Genomic DNA, 16,333 nt, shown 5'->3' with positions numbered 1-16,333 from the left:
ACCCCCAAACTCCTAAAGAAAAACATTTAAAAAAAGCTCTTAACTTTGGTATTGGCAGTGTTTTGTTTTTTTATTTTGTTTTGTTTTGTTTTTAAGATATGACACCAAAAGCATAAGCAACAAATGCAAAAATGAGCAAATGGGACTAAATCAAATAAAAAAATTCATGTGCAGAAAAGACAGCTTGCAGAAAGGAAAAAAATATTTGCCAACCTTATATCTTAAAATGGGTTAATGTTCAAAATAGATATCAGATTCATATAACTCAATAGCAAAGAAAGAATAATCTGATGAAAAAATGAGCAAGGGATCTGCATAGATTTTTTTTTCCCAGAGTGGTCAACAAATACTTGAAAAGATGAGCAATGTCACCCATCATCAGGAAATAGCAAATCAAAACCAAAACGAAATATCACTTCACACCTCTTACAATGGATATTATGCAAAAGACAAGAGACAACAAGTGTGGGTGAGGATGTGGAGAAAAGGGAACCCTTGTCCACTATTGGTAGAAATGTAAATCATACAGCCATTTTGGAAAACAGTATGAATGTTTCTCAAATAATTAAGTATAGAACTACCTTATGACCAAGAAATTCCATTTCTGGGTATGTATCCAAAGGGAATGAAAATCCCTATGTCAAACAGATATCTTCACCCCGTGTTCATTTCATCATGCATTACCATCAGTCATGATATAGAAACAGCCCCGTGTCCATTGAAGGATGCAGGATTAAGAAAATGTGATATATGAATATATAAAATAATATTGGCTGTTAAAAATAATGAAATTCTGTCATTTGCAATAACATGGATCAGTCTTGAGGGCATTAGGTGAAATAAGTCATACAGAGAAAAATTAACACTGTAGGATCTCATTTATATGTGTATCTGGAAAAGCTGAACTCATAGAAACCTAGAGTAGATTATTGTTTGCCAGGGACTAGGGGTTGTTTAAAGGTATAGACTTTCAGTATAATAGGAATCTGTTCTGAAGTTCCAATGTCCAACGTACTGACTATAGTTAATGATTCTATATTGTGTAGTTGGAAATTACTAAGAGAATAGGTCTTAGATGTTCTCACCACACACACACACACACACACACACACACACACACACACACAGAAGATAAAGCTCATTGTTTAACAGACTATAATTTTATCTGAAAAGCTCACAGAATTAAGGGGAAAAAAAATCTAAGAATCAAGGTAAGAAAAAATAGGGATTTGAGTTAAAACCATGATCAAGCCGCTGACAATTTTAAGGAAAGCATCTTTTTTATTTTAGTCCTATGACATTTGTCAAGATTCAAATTCCAGGGGGAGTGACTCAGATTGCTCATGTTTTGTTACAAGTGGATGGGCATCTTCGATTTATAATCCCATCAAGTGTGGGTCAGGTAAGACTGGGTGGGTCCCCAAACCAAATCACCAACTCATGCCAGGGAATGTTGCAGAGTGCAGAGCCCCTCTGAGTCAGCAGCTGCCTCCGGAAAAAGTATTTGACGTTGCATTTTTGGAAAGCAGTTGAAGATTTCTTTTCCTGGGTGAGCAGCAAGTCATGAAAACGGTCCGGCTTCTTTGGCAGCGAGCTCACATCCCCAGAGCTGTGTCGGCAAGAAGCCTCTTTAACGATCTTTTTTTGCGTCGCTCTGAATGATGCAGGACAAGAGTTCCCTCAAATCAATACCTGAGCACATTTAATATAAAGCTGGTTGACAAACTGAATAACTCATGAAAAAGTTGTGAAATGTGTGTTTCCCACTTGGTGCAGCTCTAAAGAATTAAGCAGTAGTTTTTGTTTATACCTTCTCTTTTCCAAACATCGACTGTCAGTTGTTTGTAACAGACAGGATCTTGGTGATTGGGTTGTTTTGCAGTTAGTGTTTATTGAGCGTGGCAGCGGAAATGTGTCATTAATTTTGACTGTTTTGCATCTGAGTCTTATTCTCATATTTGGAAATCTCCTCACTCGGTGATTCAAGGTAGGCGTCATACCCTTGGTCCCTTTGCAGAAGCTAAAAATGTTGGCTGTTTGATTTGCCCATGCCCAACAATAAGGTGGGCATCTGGCCTGCAATCTGCCAGTCGCTGGTGCCTGCCGCAGACCTGGATGGTGAGCTAATGACATAATGAAGCTGGGACCCTGGCAACTGTCCTGGGGACAGGATTCCTGTTCTGTTGATAGGGTTCTTGGAGCAGCAGCAGAAGCCCCCAGTGTTCGTGGCTCCTACTGTCCCAAGCATTAGACATGGTGGTGGTGTAAGCTGCCCTGTCTAATGCTTGGGACAGTAGTAGTCATGATATCCTCACCACGTTCTGCGACTGCATTTGGGTCATCAATATGCTTGGTCCTAACCCCTCAGCAGGTTTTGAATTCTCCCAGGAATTCTTTGATTAACTAATACCCTGTGATCAAATTCTTTTTTGTGCTTAATTCAGCGGAATGGGTTTCTATTGCTTACAACTAAGAATCCTGGCTGACACAAGGCACTTTTATGTGGTTTTTTTTTTTTTGGTGTTGTTACTTAATCTTTACAATACTCTAGTGACTTTTGTTCATTCATTCATTTACTTGTGAATTAGTTTGTTGTTTAATTCATTTAGTCAAAATAAATTGGTTGAAAGGACAGTCCCAGCCAGGCACTGCTTTGGGGGGCTGGGCTACTGTGTGTGGTTAACCAGATGGAGAGGTTACTGTCCTCATGGAAACGTCATTGCTGTGGGAGGAGACAGATAGTAACCAAGTGAACGAAGGAGAGAGTATCAGCCAGCAGTCAGTGCAGTGGAGAGCGTGCGGGGTGCGGGCGCAGGGGAAGCAGTTCTGAGGCGCTGTGTTTGCTCTGAACCCTAACAGGGAGACAGCTGCAGAAGGAGTCAGGGGAGGGGCCTTTCGGGCACAGGAATAGCAAGTGCAAACGGGCAGAGCATGAGGATGAGCGAGCGGGCCAGTGTGCCCCACACCGTGCCCAAGGTCCAGTATCGAGGAAGTGCTGGAGCCGGGGTTTGAATGCGGGTCATCCCCCACCAAGGTCTGTTTTCTCGAGAGCTATAATCTGGAAAATAAACAGAATCAGAGGAGCCAAAGGTTAAACCAATTTCTACTAATGAGGCAGGGAGATATGTGATAGAGAAGAACCTGGATCTGTAAATGAAGCGAGGGAGAAAGAGAAATCCCAGAAACGGGTGCATTTTGGAAAAAGGTCTTTGGGGAGTCGAAGCACTTGAAATGAGATATTTAGGAATGAGCAGATTGAGAGAAGATGCATGTACAGGGTACTAGGGATTACTTTTGATGAGAAAGATGCAGTCTCAGCCCTGACGGTGTTTACAGTTTAGTGGGGGAAGACATTACGTTGATAAGTCACCAGTACTTAATCTAATTACAAATATGATCAGAATCGGCTGTATTATAAAGGGATTGGCACTTGTCTGGGAGTGGGGCGATCAGGGATTCCCCGAGGAAGTGGCATTTAGCTGCTGAGAATATCGAGCGGAGATGAGAAGGCGCAAGCTGAGGGTCACAATGTAATGACTTACCCTCGGGCTCCATAGCTTCTCAATGACCAAGTCAGGATTTGAACTCAGCTTTTCTGCACGGCAGACCCAGTGCTCCTTCTTGGAGCCACAGTGCAAGGAACTCTCTCTGCTCACACACATCTGCATACACAGCAGCTCAAGAGCTATGTTCTCTGTGGCTTCTTGGCTTGCGGGGTGCTTCCTACAGGGAAGCAGTGATCGCTAACGACGTTCTCGGTGCCTGTGATACTTAGATCACTTTATCAATCAAATGTGGCAGCCCTGCCACCTGTCTCTTTCCATCAGTGTCAGAGTGTTTCACTGCGGGCCACAGGTGCCAGCTGTCAGCCCGAAATAAACCGAGGTCTTCCCAGGATAAGTGTGCCTGGGGATTCGCTTCGGAGTGAATTTCTCCTCTGACAGCCCCTTCTGGGTTCGGGACTCAAAAAGGAAAAACAAACAAATTATAGATGAGTAAGCAAACATGTGGCTGGTTATGAGGCGTCAGGCTGGCTGTTACTGGGACTTCATTAATCATTCTGCCTTTTTCTTCTCCTCCATTAGCCTGGGTGTCATGTACTGTCTATTGAAATATATGTGAATTTAATAGGCATTTACTTAATTGGGCCACTAACCAAAAGTGCTGATGCTCTGGCAGTGTTCTTTCCCATAAGGCAGTAGCTGTTTGCCACAGGGAATGTTTTGAGAATTTGAGGAAGAAGGGGAAGAAGGAAGGAAATGGAACTAATAGTTTTTGATCACCCACAATGCCAGACACTGCATCAGGTGCTGTTTATATCCATGTATATATCGGGTAATCCTACCAATACACCAGTGACGTAGACATTATTCCCATTTCACAGATGAGACAGCTGTCACACTGAAAGTTTAAATCATTTGTTTAAGTACCCAAAGAGTGTCGAAGTTGGCATGTAAATGTCAAATGACCCTCATTATCAGTCTTACAGTTAGCAGCACCGTGATCATCCAGCTGAAGCTGCACCGTGTGAGAGACAAACAATATCAATACTTAGCACAAAAGCATGCCAGGCCCCCAAACCAAAAAACATTAACATTTTTATCTCAAAAAAGGAAAATAAAAACCCACAAGATTTTTTTTCCCTTGGGTCTTGAAACATCCCCAAAAAGGGATACAAAGCACAATAACCTATTTAAAGAGACAGGTGCTTCCTTCCATCTTCCCCGAGCCTGCTCAAGTCATCTTCCTTTCCTTCCTCCTGCTTTTATAGGCCCAGCTTGTTCTCCGTCAAGTAGCCCCTTGCCTCTTTCAGTGTAAATCATTTTAACCTTTTGACTTTGCCGGTTCTGTCCCTTTAGCTTCTAGATTCTAGTTGTTGAGAAAGCAGACCTTGGTAACCGAGTCCCTGGACTCAGGCCTTGGCTCCAGCCCTTCCTAGCTGTGCAACCTTAAGCAAGTTATCCCACCAATCTCCGTTTACTCTGCGGTAAAGAAGACAACAGCATCTGCATCACTGGACTGATCTGAAGATTAGTAAGTTTATACATGTAAAGCGCTTAGAACAGTCCTGATGTAGTAAAGACCTAGGCAGTGGACTAGTGTTATTATCATATTTATTGCTGGCATGTTGACTAGTTTGTGAGGGACCAAGTGCAGGAACCCAGCATATGGGCACACTCTCCTTACAAGGCAGAGGGAGGGGCAACTATGAATAGTCTCTTGTAAATTGGGGTGGGGATCTCCTCCTACAGTGATGTTACCTTTAATAATCCTTGATATTATTTAAATCAACAGAAATTAGAGTTGCATTGGCATTAATAAAAACTATTAGTGTGATACTAAGCTTTGTCTGAATGTCTTGAGGTTCAGTGTCTCACACACTGCCTACCGTTACCTGTGATCTTACTGAATCCTCACAGTAACTCTCTGAGATATATACCATTAGTATCCCTATTTGACTGATGGAAAAAGACTGCAAGAGGTGAGGTGGTTTTGTCTAAGGCAGTGTTTCTCAATCTTTTTCACGTTATGGTACACTTAGAAAATCAAAAGTGTACCTTGGGGCAAACTGTGATGGAGATAAAGTCCTTAGAGCAGTGGTTCTCAACCTTCCTGATGCCACGACTCTTTAATACAGTTCCTCATGTTGTATGTGGGCGTATGTGCATGTGGGCGGACCCGCCTGGAGACGGACAGAGGAGCCGTGTCTCGGTTCCTAAGACCATCGGAAATATGTGTTTTCCGATGGTCTTAGGCAGCCCCTGTGAAAGGGTCGTTCAACCCCCAAGGGGGTCGTGACCCGCAGGTTGAGAACCACTGCCTTAAAGCCTGGAAAAGTCACTGTAACCCATGAAGTGCACGGTAACTACAACACTCTGGTCGAAGGGAGAGTCAGACAGGAACTCATGTCTGCCTTATGTATGACAATGGAGAGTGACTGAAAGCAGACAGAAATTGGAGGGGAGCTAATGTTGAAGGAAGACAATGCCACTGGATGAGTCTTCTGTTTTTATGGCTTTTGCTTATGGTTGTTTACTGCTGGGTGAGCTAAATCCTGCAAACTTACCGGCATGAGGAATTGTAAGAAAGAACTTGAGAAGCTAGAAAATGAAGGAGAAAATTCTAGAAAGGAAAGCTGTAGGAGAGGGAACCCCCAATTCTCCATGTGAACTCTTCCCAATCTCTGAATGACCCCTGAACTATGCAAGGATGAAAACTAAAAGAATTGGACTGAGATCTCCACTGAGGACCACTGCAGTGGAGGCAGCGTTTGGAGTTGTTAAATGTCTGCTAAAATAAGCAAATGACAACAACAGACACACCTATTCAGCGGAACGTAACAGAATCCAGACACACACTATCACACACAATATCTAAGATACTACCCAAAATGACTAGATATAGGCATGTGAAGAACTAGGAAAACATACTCAAGGCAGTAAAACAGAGATGACTGAAGTGTTAGGATGGGCACTCAGGAGGTGTTACGATGATGTTCAAGCATGCAGAGTGAAATGTGCTCGGAGGGAAAAAACATAGTCTATGCTATGCTGTTTCTCAGGGTTTTTTTAGGATTCTGTTTTCTACATAACGGATTTGAAAAATAAAGGGCAGAGAAGAGTACCTTGCTTAAATTCTTCACACAGCTATGACAGAGTTTAGACCCAAACCCAAGAAACTGTACTCCCTCAGTAGAACTTTTCACGGAAGGTAAAAGTGCACATAATATAGTTGATCGGCCTTGGTTTGAATCCCTTACTGGCTATGTAATCTTGGGAACTAATTTAACCTGAGCCTCATTTTTATTCACTGAACGCGGTATCACTCATGCTATTATAAAGGGAATGGTTAACAAAGTACTTGGCCCATGGGAAATGCTTAATAACGTTTTCATTTTCATCATCACCACCATCATTGTTGTCACGGTGCCACCACCGACTACTCCACAGAATTCTGCTTCGCTGATGGAATTATGACATCAAGGGGAAAATCGACCAAAGGAGTTTGTTCATATATTGCTTCATGGATTTAGTCAACATTTACTAAGCACCTACTTTGGGCAGGAAGCTGTGCTTGACAGAGCGAAAATATAGCCACGTGTAAGACACAGTCCTTGCCCTCAATGAACAATAATAACTAATTTTTTTAATTAAATGATTTGCATAGAGGAGGAGCCAAGAAACTCCAGAACTGCCTTTTCCCCTAATTTTTAACTCTTGGTATAGATGTGATGATTAAAATGTCAAGAGTGTCTAAATCCCCTTGATGTCAGCAATGATAAGCAGTCATCCGGTTCTATGAGTCCTCCTTTATTTGGGGGTCACTGAAGCCCACAGGAAGGTGAAGCTGTAGGAGAGCCACTCCTCTGAAAAATACACACACCAGCACAACTTTCAGGGGGTTATTGACCTGAAAGCGACCTGCAGACTCTCTGTGGCAGAGATCTCTACTTCTAGTGATGCTGAATTGGCTGCTTCACATCAGCCCATTTTACTGTTGAAGAATCACTCAAAGGGAGGAAAGAACTTCTCCTACCTTTGGGCTGAATTTTACCTCATTGAGCCTTCCACCTGCTCACGGTCCTCTTTCTGCCCTGCAGAGGTCAGCCTGCTCCCCCCCACGTGACAGCAGCCTGGAAGTATTGGAAGACAGTCATGTGTTCTGCCTTGGCCTTCTCTAGGCTACATGACTACATTTCTTTCTTGTGGTCATTCATTTCTCGGGGGATTCAGACCCTTTCTTAGCCTCTCACTGTGGAATGGTTCTGTAGATTTGTTTCCTTGAATCACAAAAGCAATACATACTTATTGTGAATTAAGCTAAAGCCACATCAAAACCTGAACAACCTAGCCCTGGCTGGTTTGGCTCAGCGGTTATTGTGTGGGTTGACGGACCAGAGAGACCCGGGTTCAGATCCCGCTAAGGGCACATACCTTGAGTTTTTATAAATATCAATGGTTTTATTCTCTTTGATTTTTAGTGCAAAACATAAACCATGCCTACAAGTGAACAGAAGTAACATAAAGATAAATTTCACAAATTTATCATGAAGATAAAATTCTTACTTTGAAAAAGAACTTATATCAGAACTTTCTGCAAGTGAAGAATTTCGGAAGCCATGAGGTCTGTGTTATTGCACACTCAAGCAGAGTTTGGGAGAGAACATTAATACTATCTCATGCAGTAACTGGTACGTGGTAGACATCAGGAAATGTGTGTAGAAGGCAGAGAATGACAACAGAGAACTTTCATTCATTCATTCAAACATATTTATTGAGGACCTACTCTGGGCCTGGCTCTTTGTTAGTTCCCAAGAAACAATAGTAAACACGACAGAAACGATCCCCCCGCCCACTGAATTGACAGCATCACGAAGGACAGGACCACTAGCAAAGAGTGAGGCAAACATTTAACTACAAGAGATCAGAGGCTCCAAAAGAGGAGCCCAAGAAGCTTGGAAAGCGGGTGCAGAGGGCAGCATCGGTGTGTGGTGTCAGAGGTGACTGCTCTTGAGATGTGGGGTGCATGTGGGAGCTGATGAGCGAGGTGTTCAAGCACAAGTACCGAGTGTGGCTGAGAGAGCCAGGGCCCTTAACGCTCGCCAGAGAGGCCGGTGCTGCTGACACCCTGGAGCGAGGCGGGCGGCGGGCTAACATGCAGTGACAGTGACCAGGAGGACACAGCTTGGGCAGAGCCTCAAAGGCCCTGTGAGGAATTTGGTCTCATCCTAGGAGAATGAGGGAGCCTAGAAAGGCTTAAAGGCAAGGAGGGTCATGCGGAGATTTGCTTCCTGCAAGATGGATTTGGTTGCTTTGTGGAAGACCACCTGGAGAGGAGACAGGTGGACGAGAAGTGCCGGGAGAGTGCAGCTCAGATAGGACAGGGGGAGGCAGGATGGGGGATGGTGGCCATGGGGATGAAGTGAGGGGGTGGACTGGGGAGAGTTCAGAGGAAAACGGGCAGGGCACTGTGATGCAGAGGATGACAAGCAGGAGGAGGGTGACAGGGATACCTCTGAGGTTCCTGGTTGGTGCAGCGGGGTGACTGATGGTGTCCACCAAGTCAGGAAGCACAGGACTGTAAACGGCAGGTCTGTAGAAGAAAAATCCGGATTCCTGTTTCGGGTATGTTTATTGTCAGGTGCTTTGAGTTATAGGCACTGTTAGATGCTTTGCAAATTTTATTTTATTAATTATCATAATAATTTTACAAGTTAGATATCATTCTACTCGTGCTTTAGTTGAGGGTATCAAAGTACTGGATCAAAAGGCAAAAGTCGTATGGCTAGTTTGGGCGGAACCTGGATTTGAAACTAAATCTAGCCAACTTCCATGTGTCTGCTACTTCTACTATTTTGTTTTTTGTTTTTTTTTTTTAGCTGAGAGTTTAATCAAATGTTGCCAAGTAATCTTGTTGATAAAATACTAAGGCCCTTTCCCTAATGGTGTTTTGAAACCTTAAAAAAAATAACAGTATTTTAATGCAAATAGGGTTATGCCCTCCTTTTTTCCTTCTCTATTAATCTTACTAAGATTTAAATAGTCAGAGATTGATATCCCTAGCTTCATCAAAGCAGGTTTTCACGCCAAAACATCGTCCCAGTAGTTCAAAAGTTACTGTTTATATAACCACAATAAAATCATCTTGTGAAATTCATCAGCCACTACACAGACTAGTTATAGCTTCCTCCAAAACGTACGGGCAGCCACACCAGCTGGATCATTAAGACAGAACTGCACATAATTTCACCCTCTTGCAGATTGCTCTGGGAAGCTGAATGTCGTTGTCACATGGAGGGGTGGTGCACTGTAATGGTGATGAGCGTGTAAGGGCTCCGAGAATACTGAGCACTCTAGAGGTGATCCAGCGAAGCCCTCGCTTTACAGATAGGGGGTCACAGAGCCTGGCAGGGAAGGTGGCCGGAGCGGAAGAGCAGGGAATAAGCTGGGCCAGGAACCCCGCCTTTCAGACATCACCCTTTCCTTTCCGCCAGCAAATACATGTAGCTAGAGCGATGGAGAGGGAGGTATGTCGGGGGCTGGATGGACACAGATGGAGAGATTGACAGGTGGAGAAATGTCTTCCCCTGATGCTGATGCTTAACTTGTATTTTCTTATTTTATTCTCATGACAATCTAGTAACATTGGTATTGTTAGCTCCCTTTAGCAGATGAACAACCCAAGGCTAAAATTATTAGCATAATATTAGCATAAATACCTAAATTCTGTGTGTGTATATATATATATATATTTTTTTTAAATATTTTTCCTTTTATTGATTTTTTTAGAGAGAGGAAGGGCGAGAGACAGAGAGATAGAAACATCAATGAGAACACCGATTGGCCGCCTCCTGCACGCCCCCCACTGGGGATCAGGCCCACAACCTGGGCATGTGCCCTGACCGGGAATCGAATCCGTGACCTCTTGGTATATGGGTCGATGCTCAACCAGTGAGCCACACTGGCCGGGCCCGTATATATTATTTATATGTATAAATGTTTAAGGATCTGGGAAATGACTTATAACTTGTGTTTGTTTTTATACAACTGTCTCGAGGAAAGATGGGCCTTTCTGTATAAGAATGGGAGTCCAGAGGGAGCCTTAATGCCTTTCCTGAGTCTGGGAATCTTGGAAATACATCTTTGGACCCAGGTCTAGAGACAAATAGAGCTCATTCCTCCAATAGTTTCAGACTTGGAGCAAGCTACTTCACTTCTTCTCCCTGGCTTCATTTCTTCACCTGTACAATGGATACAATTTTCTCTCAGAGGGAGAGAAACATCCCAAAGAGGAACTTTTGGAAAGTAATGCAATCGAGATTAAGTTACAAAACCAGCACGCAGAGATGGAAGCGTGAAGGAGCGTGGAGGGTCCACATTCAACTCCGCCCACCACCGCCGGCAGACACCTGTTCGTGCTGAGCCAAGAGTGCTCCCCTGGACGCCCTGGCTCCGGGGACAGAGGGCAGACTGGGCAGAGGGGGTGAGGGCCTGGAGCACAGGCTTAAAGCTGTACGCACCCGGGTGAGAGCGTGATCTCTCTAAAGCTCACTCTTCTCATCTGTAAAACTGGGGGCATGGGACCTGCTTCATGGGGGAATTGCAAAGACTTCATACAATGAAACATGTGAAGTGCTTAATATAGAGCCTGACGTGTAGTAGACACTCAACAAATACTTGTTGCTGATTGGGTGACTGCCCAAGTCAGAGGCAGGAGCTGGAGGAAAATACTCATCTCCTATTGCCCACGTTTATTGCTGTGAATATGGGCACCTTTCTCTCGCCTGAACAGATTTGTTCAACCAGATTATACTGCTTTTTGTTTGCATGATTCAAGAAAAAGCAAACTTTAATTGGTTTCCCTGCAGCAGGGAGCAGAGAAGTAAAACTGGCTTGGGGCCCTCCTGGCCAATGAGCTGCAGACCTTCCTGTAAGGCATCTCACTGGCTCCCCTGGGATATTGATGAAGACTTGGATTTGCTAATGATCTCAGATGGGGTTAGGATCTCGAGTGTGTGTGGGAGAAGGGAGTGAGGGGAATCAGAGGACCTTAAGAGACCTTAAATGCAAATCTTTACTGAACCGTTCTTGGGTTATCAGTTACCCAGTGGGGTATCTGACAAATACAGTATGGGGCCGTATTCCCCATTATCTGTGTGATGAGGTACCATCTGGGCTCATAGAAAGAGATGCACTCTATAAGATTTGGCTGAACTAATTAGTCAATGAATAAATTATCAAAACTGACAAATGAAGTTCAAATCAGAAGTGACCGTGGGTTTTAAAAAAATCATTAGCTCAGCTGAGTCTCTAAAATAATTTGTTTTTAAAGAAGTGTGTGACAGACCTGGCCGGTGTGGCTCTGTGGTTCAGGCGTCAGCCCATGCACCCAAGGGTCACAGGTTTGATTCCCAGTCAAGGGCACGTACCTGGGTTGCAGGTTTGATCCCTGGCCCAAGTCAGGGTGCACACTGGAGGCAATCAATTGATTTGTCTTTCTTACATCCACGTTTCTCTCTCTGTCTCCCCCTGACCCCACCCTTTCCACTCTCTAAAAATCAATGGAAAAAATATTCTCAGGTGAGGGTTAGCAACAACAACAACAAAAAAAGGTGTGACATGGGACTGGGAGGATGGTGCCTCCCTGCTCCCCATTAAAAAAAAAACAAAAAAGAAAACAAACTCCAAACCAAAACCCAAAAGCCCTGACCCCTCTTTGTGTGTGTGTGTGTGTGTGTGTGTGTGTGTGTGTAAATAATGAATACTTCACTGAGATGAAAAGCAAGACATTCATAGACATCTGAATTTCCTACGCTAGGTAGATGGCACACGTTAGGTCAATTTAAATAGGCAATCCTTTTCTGATCTGTCCCAACAGATGCCTTTGCAAACTTCCGAAGGCACAGCTCTGTGTACGTTTTCTGCTCAGAGAAGCACTGACTGCTTTGTTATTAAGATGCGTAGCCTAGTGTGAAAAGACCTTCACAATCCATCATAAGAAAGATGGCTAGTCCGTGCTGGGTGCTGGTGTGCCAAACACTTCGCTTCTTTATGGATTTGATTATTTAATTCTTGGAACGAAATGACAAGTTAGGCACTGTCACGATCCCTGTTCTAGCAATCAAGTTGCAGGTGTAGAGAGGTTAAGTAATTTGCCCCATGTCATGGAGCTAGGGTATGGTGGAAGAAGAATATGAATGTAGAAACCGTAGGTTCGCTCTACCTCAAGGGTCAGCAGATGATGACCAATGAGCTAAGAAGGACTTTTATACTTTTATTTATTGATTGATTTTTTAGAGAGAGAGGAAGAGAGAGAGAGAGAGAAACATCGATGTGAGAGAGAACATTGATCTGCTGCCTCCTGCATGCCCCCCACTGAGGATCGAGCCCACAACCGGGGCATGTGCTCTGACTGGGAATCGAACTGGGACCTCTCAGTCCCTGGGCTGACGCTCAATCCACTGAGCCACACTGGCCGGGTGATGTTTACACTTTTAAAGGATTGAAAAAAAATCAAAAGGCAGGCAATATTTTGAGACTTGTAGCAATTTTATGAAATTGAGATCTTAGTGTCCACAGAAGAGGCTTTATTGGCACACGCTGCTTTGTTGGCATGTTATCGATGGCTGATTTCCTGTGACCCTGGCACAGGTGAGTGGTCTTGACAGAGATCATCTGGCCCGCAAAATGGAAAATGTTTACGGTCTGGTCCTTTACAAAAGACACGTTTGCTGACCACTTATCTGTCTCAACCCGTGCATGGTACTGCCTCCCATTACACTCTGATGCCTTTTCTCCTCTGGTGCTTGTCCCGGGTCCTTTCCCTCCGTCCTTCCTACCATGCTGGCTCCTGGAACAACACCAGTGCCGACCGTCCCTGTTCAGAGCCTCATTTTTCAGGCCCAGATCAGTCATCACATTTTACTTTGGAAAGCCTTGGTTGCCAGCAAACAAAACAACGAAGTTCCATTTGTAGTCCTTCAAAAGAGAATCCATTAATTCGTGTAAGAAAAATCCAGAGACATGTTTCACATCACATGCAGCTTCATCCGGGACGAAAGTGACAGTATCAGAGCATAATCTGTGCCTCTTCTGCCACATCCGGCTTCTCTCTCCATTTCTGCTTCCCACCACCGTGACCAGAGTGCACAGATAGAGGGTGTGTTTCATCCTTCACGAGAAAGGGCTGAGGCTCAGTGTCTTCGGTCACGTGTCTGAATGTCCTCGTGACATCTGGGATCAAGAGAAGGAATTATCCTGATTGGCTCACCAGTGGATGAAGCCCCTCCCCCAAACCAATCACTACGGCTCCAAAGATGGGATACCCTGGTTGGATTAAGACAATCAGTGTTGATTCCTACAGCCAGAGATTGGGTCAGTGCCCCACTGCCGTCCCAGAGTTGAGGACTTTGGGATGGGATTAAGAAGGAGGAATTAAATAACCATTGCTAGGAAGGCCCCCCAAAATGCCCACCCATCACCCTGCCTCAAAGCCTTCCACACTTCTATCTGCCTGCGCCTCTTTTCCGGCAGGCAGTTTCTCTCTTTTTTCCTCTTCCAGAACTTCTCCCATCTGCAGGCTTGGATTTTAGTGAGTTGTGTACATTCTCTCTCTCAACAACTGCTACTACTCGATACTCTTCAAATAGAGTCTGTTATACTTATTGCGTCCGGTGCTGGAGGCAGGGAACACTCTCGCCTAAAAATTCTCCTGTAAGAAATCCTTCTGTGGTTTCAAAAGCATATTTTGTTGTCCCTTTCAGGAGGGCTACTAATACCACATGTGAGCTGCCAGCCTTCTTTCATTTCTGTGTATTTCTCCCCAATCAGCCTCTCGAACCAGACAGGACAGCGAGGGACAGGGGCAGAGCTGAGGTTGGGGGGAGGGTCAGAAACAGACTGTGCATCAGGAACGCCCCCTTCATCTATTATGCTAAACAAAAGACGAGATTTCACATTGTCACTTGACACATCTGACACGGCCCTGTTAAAATGCCACCCGTCATTGTTTCTCTTTCACATTGCAGTGGCAAGGTCAAAATCGGCCAAGCTCACCAAAAGACAAGTAGCCCTTCATGAGCGCTCTCTCTGGTAGCTCAGAGCAGGGCATAAAGTAAGCAACCGGCACTGGTGGAATAGATAATACACGGTGGTGTGTTCACATAGTGGAAATCTATGCCCTGAGGAGGAAGAACAATCTACAACTAGAACTAATGATATGATACATCTCACAAATTTAATATTGAGTCAAGGAATCCAGGCAGGATATACTCTATGATTCCATTTATACAAAAATGCAAGCCATGCAAAGCTACCTCATGTTGTTAGAAGTCAGGGCAGTGGTTATCCTAAAGGATGGTGTGAGATGCTAGTAACTTCTGGGTGCTAGTAATATTACGTGTGTTTGTTTGTTTGGCCTAATTATCAACTACACAGGTGTGTTTATGTGAGAATTTATCAAGATGTGCAGTTGTGATATATGCACTTTTCTGTATGTATATTTAAATGTAATTGAAATTGACATGGGGAAAAATACATATCAGGCAGCCCATGTCAAAATACTCTACTGTTTTCCCCCGTGTTTTCAAGGTGAGCAGTGGTCTGCGTTTGCGGTAAGGTCTGACCTGTCTGGATCTGCAGGTGGTCTGGCTAGGGTTGAGCATCCTTTCTTTTAAAGGACAGAATGAGGGTTTTAGTTTACTCCAGACTGAGGCCTCAGCTGAGCTAATCAGCCATGGTTCAAGTACTGGTGAACTTCCCTGGTCAGAAGCTCTTGTTTGAAATACCCTCGTGTACTCTGGCCACAAGTCAGAACAGTCTGCAACCTTGAACTTTATCCGAACCCTCCAGGTGCTGCTGCTCCAGGTGCTGGTGGTTTTCCCACAAAATGAAAGGGTTGATGTGAGTCTGGGCTGGTGTGGCTCAGTTGATTGGCCATCACCCTGTGCACCGAAAGGTCGCCAGTTCGATTACTGGTCAGGGCACGTGTCCGGATTGTGGACTTGCTCCCCAGTAGGGGGCATGCAGGAGGCAGCCGATCGATGTTTCTCATATCGATATTTCTCTGTCTCTCCCTCTCTCTCTTTAAAATCAATAAAACCATATTAACAAAAAGTGTTCTTTAATAAAAAAAAGAAAGGTACAGACTGACAACCCTCAGAAGAGGGGATGGTGGGGGGTGGGAAGAGATAAACCACAGAACTTATGTGCATGTACGTATAACCAATGGACACGGACAACAAAGCCAGGGACGGGCTGGGGGGCATGGGAGGGAGGGTGTCGATGGGGTAAAAAAGGAGAAACATCTGTAACAAAAATAAAATTTAAATTAAAAAAATAAATAAATAAATAAAAAGGAAAAAGAAAGGGTTTATCCTGAAGGTCAGCTTTTCTTCTGTCCTTGATGCTAAAGAATGAATTAGAACAAATTAAAAGTGCTCATCTTGTATCACTCTCTCCCCTTTGGACCAATTGCTTCCCACTTTAGAGTCTGTGGACTCATAAAATGTGTGCAGTGGCTTCCTCTTTCAAGGTGAAAGACACAAGTAATTGGAGTGTGGTGCTTCCAGGAGTTTCCATGACCCGAGGAGGAAGATGCTGCTTGACATTGCTAAGGTCACTTTCATTCCGTTATCTTGAGTACCACCAACATGCATTACGCTGCCTCAGAGTGGATGTTATCTTACTCCGGAGAGTGTTTTTGAATGTACTTGAATTCGCCGATTAATGCTTTCTGTTAATTGACCTTTAGGTGTGCCTGTCTGAACAGGTCAGTTCCTCCGAGCGGCTCATCATTTTCCTGGCCGTGCAGTAATGCCCTCCATTTGTCAATG

Source organism: Molossus molossus, unplaced genomic scaffold, assembly GCF_014108415.1.
Source record: "Molossus molossus isolate mMolMol1 unplaced genomic scaffold, mMolMol1.p scaffold_m16_p_4, whole genome shotgun sequence".
NCBI classification, from domain to species: domain Eukaryota; kingdom Metazoa; phylum Chordata; class Mammalia; order Chiroptera; family Molossidae; genus Molossus; species Molossus molossus.
This window is presented reverse-complemented; position numbering follows the sequence as displayed.